A 13,388-nucleotide genomic window follows, 5' to 3' on the forward strand; every position below is an offset into this window, starting at 1 on the left:
GGATTAAATTACAACTTCTGGCATGCAGACAATAAAACTTTTTAGAGCATTAGAAACAATACTTGAAGAAATCAAACTCACAGAAGAAACCATGATTAAGCGGGAGAAAGGAAGCACACTCAATAAACAAGAAAGGAAAACACTAGAAGGACTCAAGAAAGATCAAACATTGTTATCCTCCCTGCAGACAGAGGACGCCTTACAGTCATTTTAAACCGGGCAGATTACTTTGAGAAAGCAAACACAGTGCTTGCAGATACCGACACTTACCAATAAGTGGCGATTGGTCCTAAGCAACAATGCGAAAACCGAATCACAGCCTTACTAAAAAAAAACTCCAGAACTCTGGAGAATTAAATAAGGCAGACTTCCAAAAGATGAAACCAGATGGATCCGACATACCACGACTCTACGGATTATCCAAATTTCACAAGCCAGGAGCGTTCCTCAGACCCATAGTCTTGCTACCTGGAACAGACTGGCCAAGGCACTACACATAAGACTAAACAAAATAGTAGAAGAATCATGCACGTCCATTCACTCCCCACAACAATTTCTGACAACATCAAAGACACCAAGATAGAAGAGGATGAAATTATGGTCTCTCACATAACAGCCTGTTCACATCCATCAACATCAACCTGGCCAAGGAAACACAGACGACACTATTAAAATAACCAAAGACACATAGACTGGACACCACCAGCTTCATCAGTAAGGGCATTATCATCAAGTTAGTGGACCTATGTCTTACCCCCGACTTCACCTTCAACAACAAAACCTACAGACCAACCAATGGAACACCTATGGGATCTTCGATATCAGGGTTTTTAGCAGAGGCAGTAATGCAGAAACTCGAACAAAAAGCTTTGCTAATCATCCAACCTAAACTTTGGGTCTGCTACAGGGATGAGACATTGGTCATCACTAAACTAAACAAATTAGAGGAAACCTTCAAGACCATCAATAATACTGTTACAGGCAAAAAAATCACAAAGGTGGATGAAAACAACAGACTCCAATTCCGTTATGTCACAGTCGAGCGAGCAGCCAATGGGGAACTTCAAACCAGCGTCTACAGGAAAACAATACGTACGGACTAAATACTGAACTACAGAAGCAATCATCCTAACACCCACAAACGAAGCTGCATCAGAAGTTTATTTCAACGAGCCACCACACACACTGCAGCTCAGATGAACTGTGAAGAACAGAACAAAACCACCTACACAGCATATTCAAAAAGAACGGGTACCCAATGATTGCAGTCCGTCGATTTCTCAGCAACAAATACAAACACGCAGACAAAACATTCGCAAAAAACCCGAGCTGCTCTCCCCTAAAACAAATAATTCTCAGAAATGACTGTCAGTCTACTCAGACCCCTTGGCAGCCCACAAACCCACCAACGCCAAATCAGCAGGTAATGAATTTGAAATACCCTATACAGACAACAAGCAAAAGAAACGCTAATTACGAAATACCTGGCAAGAACTGCAACACACACTACATTGGACAAACAGGCAGAAAATTAACCACCAGGGTAGACATGACCTAATATCACTAGTATCTTTGCATACAGATGGGAAAGGAAACCACTTTGACTGGGACAACACATCAATCCTAGGACAAGCCAAACAGAGACATGCACGAGAATTCCTAGAAACATAGCATTCCAACTGGAACGCTATCAAAAAAACACATTGATTTGGACCCCATCTACCACCCTCTGAGAAAAATAGCAGGAAATGACATCACTACAGGTAACGACATCACCAACCCAAGGATATCTGAACACATAAATAGAAAGTGGGCCATAACGCCAGTGTTTCACAGGATGCTCAGTGATGATGTTACCTAGCATGGTGCCGAAATATCTGAAAATGAACCTTCCAGCTAATCAAGCAAATCTACATCCAGAACCTCAACCTGAGCTACAAATTTCTCCAAATTGTACTTTAGGTAATTCAATAAAATGAATCTGTATACAGAAAAAAGGACCATCTTGCAAGGGTGTAGTCCCAGAAGGGTATTTAATACCTTTACCCTTATTATTATACCTGCAAATAAGGGATCTATCCAGCCACATTTGACGTGCTGTATTAAAATCGGGGTGCCACCATGTTTTTAAAAGTCGCTGTACCATTCCTTCCTTGCAAAGATGGGTACAAGTTTGCAAGTCATCAATAAGCACTGGGAACAAAGAATCGGGAATACAGACTTGACCCACTGATGTTAGCCAGAGGTATCGTGTCGAGGAGTGTGAACACCCAATCGACTTCCAAAGTGGGTGTTCAGATTCGGAGGCATCCCTCTGTCAAGTTTGAATCGCAGTTAGATCTGGCCTGCCCTTGTCCCTGAAGTAGCTGCTTGAATTGAAGCCTAATTCCCGTTATCTGTAACAACGAAAATGGCTGATGTAGCCACCACCTTAGCAGTTGTATCAGCACGGGAATTTCGCCATTTTAAGGAGTGTCCCTCCTTTGTGTGCAGTACATTTAATACCAGCTAATTGACGAGGAAGCAGAATAGTATCGAGGAGATTCTGAACCCAAAGAGCATTCTGAATGGGAGTCCCTGCAGGAATAAGGAATCCTCGTTGCTGCCAGTGGCGACTAAAATCATGGACAACACTGATTGCAGACGTAGAATCGGGGTAAATGTTAGCAATTGTATCAGTGGCTAGAATACAAGCTCTGGTGAGGGCGAAAAGCTCGGCTTTCTGTGCAGGGCCAGGGGTTTGAAAGGCAGCAGACTCCTGAACAGCAGTGTCTGTTGCTATAGCATAGCCTGACTGCCGGACACTGCCCGGGGAAACAGAGGAACCACCATCAACATAATACCTGAGGTCAGGATTCTCAACTGGGAGCTATGTCAAGTCCAGGCGAGGAGGAAGAAGAAAATAACGTGGCGGGGGTGGAGAAGAGTTCAGGACGATCGCCAGGAGGTTGCTCAAGGAACGTACTAGGATGTAATGTGGAGCACTAATGAAACAAGTGGTAAGGGTTTTGTAACAACGAAACCTCGTAGAAGCTCAGATGAGTTTGGGTGAAGTACTGGGTCTACTGAGATGTAAGGAGGGCCATTGGCAACAGGATCCAATTTAGTGGAAAAATCGACCACTGGCCGATGACGGTCACCATGCTGCTAAGGGACGACACCAGTGGCACCTTCTTCGATGACACGAACATCCAACTGAAAGGGCCTGTCATGCTGTGAGCACCCTAGCACTGGGGCTGCAGCCAAAGCATCTTTGATGGCAGAAAATGATTGTTTTGCTGAATCAGCCAGCTAAAATTTAAGGGGAGCATTCGGAGAGGAATATGGAATAAGCTCTTCATTAAAAGCTGTAATGTCTGAAGCCACTGCCTGCAAAAGCTGACCAATCCCATTTGGGTGAGGTAGGGAGTAGGGTTTGGAAGATGGGAATAATGCATTCCTGAGTAAGGGAATGGTCAGTAGCATTGATCAAAATACCCAAAACTTTCACTTGTGATTGCCGTTTACGAACCTTAGTGGGTGGGACAACACATCCCCATGAATGGAGACATGTGAGGAGGTAAAGAGTGTCCTACTAGTTATTAGTCAAATCAGAGCTAGCAAGGAGTATCTTTCTCAGCCTTAGTTTCTTTATGCTTTATTTCCTGTTTCCTTTTTCTCCTTCTGTCTACCCATCCACAGTCAGCCTTACATGCATCTACCCCCTTATCACATACATTATTCCCCCAACTGGCCAGTTAGGTATCTTTCCATTCACTATCTACTTTATCTTCCCATTCTTCAACTAGCACTTTCCCCTTTTTCGCATAATTTGTCTCCCAGATTAAGTTCACTGCCTGCTCACAAAAGGTCATATCACAGGTCCCTAGATTCCTGACCTACACAGTGGGTACAGACTAGTCATCTCACACATAGTTGCAACCTGGTTAAAATGGCACTTACAAGGGCAAGGGCCCTGCATCTACTTCAATACCTAAATATCGAGCAACATCACCCTCACATCTTCATCAGTTTTCTCAGATTTTAGAACCACATTTCCACAACTCCAATTTTCACAAAGTGCATGTACAATGAGAAAATTATGTCATCTGAAATTAAAGATTAGCTTAAATGTTGAATCAGTACTTGGAAATTCACTCTGGACGGAAAACGAAACTTCAGGCATGATAAATTCAAACATGATAATTTTATCCATTTTACTTTTAATGAACCTTGCCCAGCATGAATCAATTCAAGTCTGGGCAGAAAGTCCCTCAAAGGGAAATAACATTCACCACGCACGATCTGAAGTAATAAACGGCACAGACTACACTTTAAAATCACCATTGATTTCCAACATGCAGACTGAAATCAAAACATTCCCGGATCTCCAGTTCTAGGGGATAAAGAAAACACATTTTACATAAGACCACATGTAACCACCAATGAACAAAGCGCGATTCATAACAAACCACTGAGTTAACACTCAGTCCAGTGACAACAAGAACCAGAAGTCTGTCACCCCACCCTCGCTCCTTTTTCCTATTCAAAGGGATTTCTAAAAAAAATTCTGCTGATTGTTCTATGCGATCGCAACTAAAAGTGCCATCAGGTAAAAATGGCTTGTCAGTTCTCTGTGTCCATTCCACTCCTTTGTTGACAAAGGCATCGTTTCGGAATCAATTCTCCATTTTATCGAAAGCTTACATTGTACGCACCATCACAAGCGCCAAGAACTGTAAACTGGATGTCCTTTAATTCGTGTATAACGATTTACCAGGTTGCCCAAATCCCACAAAGAGTTTATCGAAGTATCCAATCTCTCACAGAACCTCGAACTCATATAACCATTTTCCTGATCAGGTATTTTCTCACACATAGGCCACCCCCAAAAAGCATAGAGGGACCTTATGACTCCTTGCTTTGCTATAAACAAATATCTACCAGCCATATTAGTACCACGGTGTGAGAAAGTTACTGATCCTGTCCTCCTTGTCAAACGGGAGCAATACAGAATAGTCAATGCCACCCCGCAGCAATCTTGAGCAATTGTCCTAAAACTCTTTACACTTGAGAGGATCTGGTAGTTAGCTTGGGTTTGTGAGAAATGGTTAGAGGTAGTGAAGGCTGTCTGCTGAGGACCAGAACCCTGGACCCTTTTTCGAGGCAACAGACAAGCCCTGGTGTAGTGGCCCCACTTTCCGACAGGCGCTATGGGAAGGCAATCCTGGTGGTGAAGCGCAGGTATCAGCAGGAAATTATCTGTACCTTGCAGGACGGACAGTGGGCCATGATTAATCACAGCTCCTGGGGTCTGAAACCTTGTCAGATTTGAATGAACCACTCTGCTTGGTTATCAGCAGCAGCCAGGTGATTGATACCAGTCCGAAGTGGACAATTAGCAGGGGTTGGCTGCAGAGGGAGGGGCTCTTTGTCTCCAGGCTGTGAAAAATATTACGAAGGGACTGATCTAGGGAGGTGCAGGGCTGGTGTTCCGATGAGAAATCAAGACGAATCTAGTGCAGTGAGTCACCGGCTCGAGAGCAGCTGCAGTGGATGTAGAAGGTAGGGCCGAGGCTGCGGGGTTGGGGGAATGAGGGGAGTGTTAATGTTTCCTCCTTAGCTGTATCACCTCAATCAGGAAACATTGGCATGCCAGAACAACCGGGAGGATCCTCCTGTGTTGTCACCTTCCTATCAGGACCACAAAAAACATCCAGACAAAGCAGCCCGCTTGATTAGCACCACATCAAAAAGCATCCACTCCCATCACTTGCGACGCTCGCGACTCCTCAGATACTGGAGCAGCCTGTGGTCAAATGAAACAAGATCTGGATAATATCCAGGTTTGAGCCGACAAGTGGTAAGTGACACTCACGCCACACAAATGCCAGACAACGTCCATCACTAATAAAGACACTTTAACCACTGTCCTTGACATTCAACGTTATTACCATGACTGAATCCCCAACTGTCAACATCCTTGGGGTTACCATTGACCAGAAACTCAACTGGATTCACCACATAAACACAGTGGCTGCAAGAGCAGGTCAGGGACTAGGGATACTGTGGCAAGTAACTCACCTCCTGACACCCCAAAATCTATCTGCCCTCTACAAGGCACATGTCAGGAGTGTGATGGAATACTCTCCGCCTGTCTGGATGGGTGAAGCTCCAACAACACTCAAGAAGCTTGACACCATCCAGGACAAAGCAACCCTTTTGATTGGCACGACATCTACAAGCATTCAAACCCTCCACCACCAGCACTCAGTAGCAGCGGTGTGTACTATCTACAAGATGCACTGCAGAAATGCACCAATGATCTTCAGCAATTACATTCAATGAATCATGAACACTTTTATTTCAGAGGACAAGGGTGCAGGTAAATGGGGACACCAGCCCCTGCAAGATCCACTTCAAACCAGTCACCATCCTGATTGGACACATGTCACAATTCCTTCATTGCCGCTCAATGAAAGTCCTGGAATTTCCTCCCTAACAACATTATGTTTCTGCCGACAGCACAAGCACTGCAGTGGTTGACGAAAGCAGCTCACCACCACTTTATCAGGGGCAACTAACGTGGGTTATAATGGTGACCCAGTCAATGATGCCCATGTCCCACTAGTGAATAAGAAAAAGTATATCATGGTCTGGAAACAATAGGATTGTCCTGTGGGGTTCACTGAGGAGTTTCATTTATTCATAACACAAGGAAATCGTGTAACCAGGTATTTTACTGCATTACTGATCATTGATCTGAACCCAGACAATGTTGCTGCATAAATAAATGTGTTTGTGCAACAGTTTAGGTTCTGCAGCATGTAACCAACACTATTACAGTGAAATAGGAAAGGCGGGTAATTGGCAGTATTGATTCCTTGAGTGATATAATATAAGAAATCTAATGCCACCCACCAAGTCTCAGTAAAGTAGCTTGACTTTGTATCACAATAGAATGGCACATTGTTAATTATCTTCCAAGGTTCATATTGAAAATAGAAGGGGATGTTTTTAAGACAGAACAGGGTGCAGGTTGTTGCTAGAACCACAGTCGCAGTTTTCTCAGTGCAATATTTTGTTTTCAGCTTTTGACAACAAATGGTCACAAACCTGTCAAAGGAAAAAAGTGACAGTAAACCAGACAGAACAGTCCCTGGCAACACGTAGCTGGACCCCAGTAACACTGCACACAGGAGTGATATCCAGGAAAGAGCGTGGGTAATCTGTCCAGTATAACATCAGTGATAATGACCATCAGATCGGCAGCTGCCATAAACACCAGGTAGCGAGTAGTGCAGGGGGAAACACCGCACTTTCCCCGGGAAAGAATTACAATCGCCAGCAAATTAACTGTGAAAGAGAAATGGGAAAATACATAGTCAATTACTGACAGAAACTTCACATGCCTGTTCTAGAGAGCAACAATAAAATGTTAACACCAAAACCTGGTACATTGTGTAAGTGGAAGTGGTTGATGTTGAGTGAATTTGAATTTTAAGATGTCCAAATCCACCTCAGATTGTCCTCCAGCCCAATGATCCTTGCGATTATGGAGTTTGCACAAAGACTGAGTTCACAGCCCCTCCTTGGAAGGCAGAAGAAATTCTATGTTTTGGTTTGGTTACAAAGTTACTATTTGAACAAGTGTAATGGATTCTTGCAGTTCTCAGCCTCATCGCTGGCAGGCTTCAAACCCAATTGGACATATGACTCCCAACTCAGTCATCAGAATGATGATTTCACTGCCAGTAAACCAACCCAACCCCCCAACCCCACACCCTTCTCCGAGGATCAGGAGAATGCTCTTAGCATTGGACCAAATCCTGATCGGAACCATGAGCGGACCATGAAATAGATCATCAGAACCTGCGCAAGATTTCACATAAGACTACTGCATGTGCCTTACACAAGTACAGCAGAACAGAACATGCAGCGTTCTCTCAGTGACAACATGTGAGTGTTAGGACTGTTGTGATGTTTACACTGTAAATCTATACTCTGTACATCACAAACATTTCAGTGTGCAGGGATCAGGAGGACAATCTGCAAGTATTTCAATTCACTTACCAGAGACGGTGAGAAGGAGAAAATTTCCTGAAGGGATGGTAGATAGATGAACCTTTACAAATCAAGGTGGGGAATATATCCTTCAATTCCTTTGCTTAACAAAATCAATCTACCTCAGATTTAAAATTCATAACTGTTTCAGCATCCCCGCCATTTGTGGAAGTGAGTTCCCAGCCTCTCTCACTGATTGGTTGTAGAAATGTTTCCTAACATGGCCTCTGAATGTCTGTCCCAAATTCTCAGCCTGTGTTGCCTCACCTTGGGACCCCCACCTAGTGGATAAAGTTCATCATCTTTTCCTGTTAATACCTTGTGGGACTTCACTCGGATCACCCCTTTACCTTCCAATTTCTCGAGGAAATAGGCAGCATCTGTCGGAGAGAGAAAGCAGAGTTAACCTTTCATGTCCACACCCTTCAGAACTAAATTGCCTGATCTCTCCTCACACCTTCAGATCCAATGATACTGGAACAGACGACAGAACACTGAGATCGGAAAATACAGCAGCAGCAATGACATTGGGAATTTCTGCTCGTGAGGAACTGTACCGAGAATGCTGCTCACTGAATTGCTCTCACTGGTCCGGTCTTGATGAAGGGTTAAGCCGGAAATGTAAACTTTCTTGCTCCTCAGATGCTGCCTGATATGATTTCCGCATTGATACGGTTCCAGTATCTGGATAAGGCAGACCAGTCAGTGAGCTGGAGACATTATTTCTCAAAAGATAAATCCAGAGAGCAGATCAACAGCAGATTAAAACAAGTTCAAAAGTCATTATTCCATACCGGGAATACCAATAAAAACAATGATGGTGTAGAACATCTTCTCCATTTGTTGAATTGGTAGATGCATTTTTCGGTACAAAGTGATCTGTCTCTTCAGGTAGCTGACAAGCTCCTTGTTTGAAAATCTGAGCTGATGCATTCCCAGAGACGCTGCATTATACTGTGTGGTAGCTCCTGCGGGTGATCGAGGTGACAGCATTACTCGCTTTGTTGTTTTTAAAATTTCTGTCATTGAGCAAACTGATTACAATAACAAGTTTAATCCCAACTATGCACAACCGTTGCTGTTCATACATCAAAATAAAATAAATAAACAGAATCTGGAATCTTCCAGCAGTAATGCTGTGCAACCGAATACCATGGGACTCACCCCCAGAACACAAATTATAATCATCTGATGCTGATGTTGCTAAGTTGATGTGTGTACAACTACAAAATGGGAAAAGCATGGTATGCTAGAATTTAAAAGATTTTTTTTTAATGCTTAGAGTTTCAATGGGTGGCCGAACAGTAGCCCTAACATGCAGGTGTGCAGAGAGTGCCCGAGTTGTAACATTTTCTATTGAATGGTCTACCAGCGTTTTACAGAGACAACAGCTTTTTTAGATTTTAGCCAATCAGTTTTAACCAAGCACTTAGCTTCCAAAAATCCATTACATTTCAATCTGATGGTTAGACGAACCAGGACCAATCCAATTGTAAAGGTATTGACTGGTCATCAAGGGTATGTTCTCAAACGGAGTGCACTGCCATCTGGCAACAGATATCAGCTCTTAGAGAAAGCACAATCTATTCACTACTGTACCACGGCACACCATCCAAATTCCTGACAGAAGAAAATAGAGAGAAGGCATTCCCGACAGAAGGATCAGCAGAGAAGACACAGAGATATACCAGAGAAACACTCAAGTGCAGTGGAGTTCGAACGGACTCAGATGACAAACAAGACAACTGAAATTAGAGAATGAAAGGAAGGGTGAGAGATTATGCATTCCATAGAGTCATCGAGATGTACAGCATGGAAACAGACCCTTCAACCCAACCTGTCCACACCAACCAGATATCCCAACCCAATCTCGTCTCACCTGACAACACTTGGACCATATCCCTCCAAACCCGTCCGATTTATATACCCATCCAGATGCCTTTTAAATGTTGCAATTGCACCATCCTCCACCAATTCCTCTGGCAGCTTATTCCAATCACGTACCACCCTCTGTGTGAAAACGTTTGCCCCTTAGGTCTCTGTCATATCTATTCCCCTCTCACCCTAAATCGACGCCCTCAAGTTCTGCACTCCACCACCTCAGTGAATAGACTTTGTCTATTTATCCTATCCATGCCCCTCATGATTTTATAAACCTCTATAAGGTCACCTCTCAGCCTCCGACGCTCCAGGGAAAAAAAACCCAGCCTATTCAGCCTCTCCCTGTAGCTCAAATCCTCCAACCCTGGCAATATCCTTGTAAATCTTTTCTGAACCCTTTCAAGTTTCACAACATCTTTCCAATAGGGAGGAGACCAGAATTGCACGCAATATTCTATTGTGGCCTAACCAATGTCCTGTCCAGCCACAACATGACCTCCCAACTCCTGCAATCAATACTCTGACCAATAAAGGAAAGCATACCAAACGCCTTCTTCACTGTCTACCTGCGACTCCACTTTCAAGGAGCTACGAACCTGCACTCCAAGGTCTCTTTGTACTGCAACACTCCCTAGTAATTTACTATTAAGTGTATAAGTCCTGCTAAGATTTGCTTTCCCATTTATATAAATTAAACTCCATCTGCTACTCCTCATCCCATTGATCCAGCTGATCAAGATCCCGCTGTAAATTGAGGTAACCTTCTTCGCTGTCCACACATCTCCAATTTTGATGTCATGTGCAAACTTACGAACTATATATCCTTTGTTCATATCAAAACATTTACGTAACTGATGAAAAGTAATGGACCCAGCAGCGATCCTTGTGGCACTCCACTGGTCACAGGCCTCCAGTCTGAAAAACTACCCTCCTCCACCACACTCAGTCTTCTAACTTTGAGCCAGTTCTGTATCCAAATGGCTAGTTCTCCCTGCATTCCATGAGATCTAACCTTGCTAATCAGTCTCCCATGTGGTACCTTCTCGAACGCCTTACTGAAGTCCATATAGATCACATCTACTGCTCTGCCCTTATCAATCCACTTTACTACTTCTTCAAAAAATACAATCAAGTTTGTGAGACATGATTTCCCAAGGACAAAGCCTTGTTGACTATCCCTAATCAGTCCTTGCCTTTCCAAATACATGCGCATTCCGCCCCTCAGGATTCCCTCCAACAAGGTGCCCACCATAAAAGTCAGGCTCACCAGTCTGTAATTCCCTTGCTTTTCCTTCCCACTTTGCTTAAACAGTGGCATCACGTTTGCCAACCTCCAGGCTTCTGACACCTCAACTGTGACTATCGATGGTACAAATATCTCAGCAAGAAGCCCAGCAATAACTTCCCTAGCTTCCCACAGAGTTCCTGGACCTGATCCACTTTTATGCGTTCTAGACATTCAGCATCTCCTCCTCTGCAATATGGTTGTTTTTCAAGATGTCACCATCTATTTTCCCTATATTCTTTACTGTCCTTGTCCTTTTCCACAGTAAACACTGATGCAAAATACTCATTTCTTATCTCCCCATTGTTCTGCGGCTCCACCCTCTTGTCCTTACCGTATTGGTAAAAATCCTTTGGATTCTCCTTAATTCTATTTGCCAAAGCTATCTCATGTCCCCTTTCTGCCCTGCTGATTTCCCTTTTAAGTATACTCCTACTGCCTTTATACTCTTTTAAGGATTCACTCGATCTATCCTGTCTACATATGTTTCCTTCTTTTTCTTAACTAAGCCCTCAATTTTTCTAGTTGCCTGCATTCCGTACACCGACCAGACATTCCTTTCACCCTATCAGGAAGCTACTGTCCCTGCACTTTCGTTATCTCATTTCTGAAGGCATCCCATTTTCCAGCCATCCCTTTACCTGTGAGCATCTGCCCCCAGTCAGCTTTTGGAAGTTCTTGCCTCATACAGTCAAAATTAGCCTTCCTCCAATTTACAACTTTTAGATCTGATATTTTTTTCCATTGCGATTTTAAAAATAATAGAATTATGATCGCTGGCCCCAAAGTGCTCCCCCACTGACATCTCAGTCACCTGCCTTGCCTTATTACCGAAGAGTAGGTCAAGTATTGCACCTTCTCCAGTAGATACATCGGCATACTGAATCAGAAACTTTCCTTAACACACTTAACAATTTCCTCTCCAACTAAACCCTTAACGCTATGGCAGTACCAGTCTATGTTTGGAAAGTTAAAATCCCCTACCATAACCAATCTATTATTCTTACAGATTACTGAAATCTTCTTATAAATTTGTTTCTAAATTTCTGGCTGACGATTAGGGGATCTGTAATAGAATCCGAATAAGGTGATTATCCCTTTCTTATTTTTCAGTTTCACCTAAATAACGTCCCTGGGTATATTCCCACGAATAATCTCCCTACATACATCAGTAACAAAAACGCCACTCCTCCTCCTTTCTTGCCTCCTTTTCTATCCTACCTGTAGCATTTGTATCCTGAAACATTAAGCTGCCAGCCCTATCCATCCCTGAGCCATGTTTCTGTAACTGCTGTGATATCCCAGTCCCATGTTTCTAATCATGCTCTGAGTTCATCTGCCTTCTCTGTTAGGTCCCTTGGATTGAAAGAAATGCAGTTTAATTTATTGGCGCTACCTTGTTCTCTGTTTTGTCCCTGCTTTGTCCCTGTTTGCAGTGACTGATGGACTCGCTTCGTGTCTCAACTGTACCATTCTCACATTGGTCTCTTTCCTCACAATCTTGCTGGATCTTACACCGCCCCCAGCCTTTCTAGCCTATATCCTCCTGAGCAGCTTTTGCAAATTTCCCTGCCAGTGTATTAGTTCCCTTCCAATTCAGGTGCAATCCATCCTTCCTATGCATGTCACTTCCACACCAGAAATCATTCCAATAATCCAAAAATGTGAATCCTTCTCCCATATACCAGTTCCTTCGCCTCCCATTCATCTGCTGTACGTTCCTATTCCTACCCACACTAACTCGTTGCACTGGGAATAATCCAGATATCACTACCCCCGAGGACCTCCTTTTTAATTTCCCGCCTAACTTTCTATATCCCTAATTTCACATCCTCTGTCCCTATCTCTTGTCCCAGTAATCTACAGATCAAGTAGAAGTGTAGTCTCTGAACTGGGGCGAGCACCAATCTGGCAATTGTTTACCTGCTACATTTCCCAACACAGGTTCCAATTTGTGGTGGATGTTACCATGTAAGGCTTTTCCAATTGGCTCGTAAACTAGGACCGGGGAGCTTCAGGGCACACGGCTTGAGGAAATACTGTAGCTGGTTTCAGGCCGTTCTGAATATTGTACAGAACAAACTTCAATTCTAGGAGTTTCTCGGGGCATTTCTGCCTGGTTTTCAATCTCTTTTCTGAGCCGTTTGCTCAGCATCCTATCTCAAGGAACCATTGATTG

This window comes from Chiloscyllium plagiosum, unplaced genomic scaffold, assembly GCF_037043375.1.
Source record: "Chiloscyllium plagiosum isolate Xiang-an unplaced genomic scaffold, Cpla_swu_hap1 HiC_scaffold_40, whole genome shotgun sequence".
Taxonomy (NCBI): Eukaryota; Metazoa; Chordata; class Chondrichthyes; order Orectolobiformes; family Hemiscylliidae; genus Chiloscyllium; species Chiloscyllium plagiosum.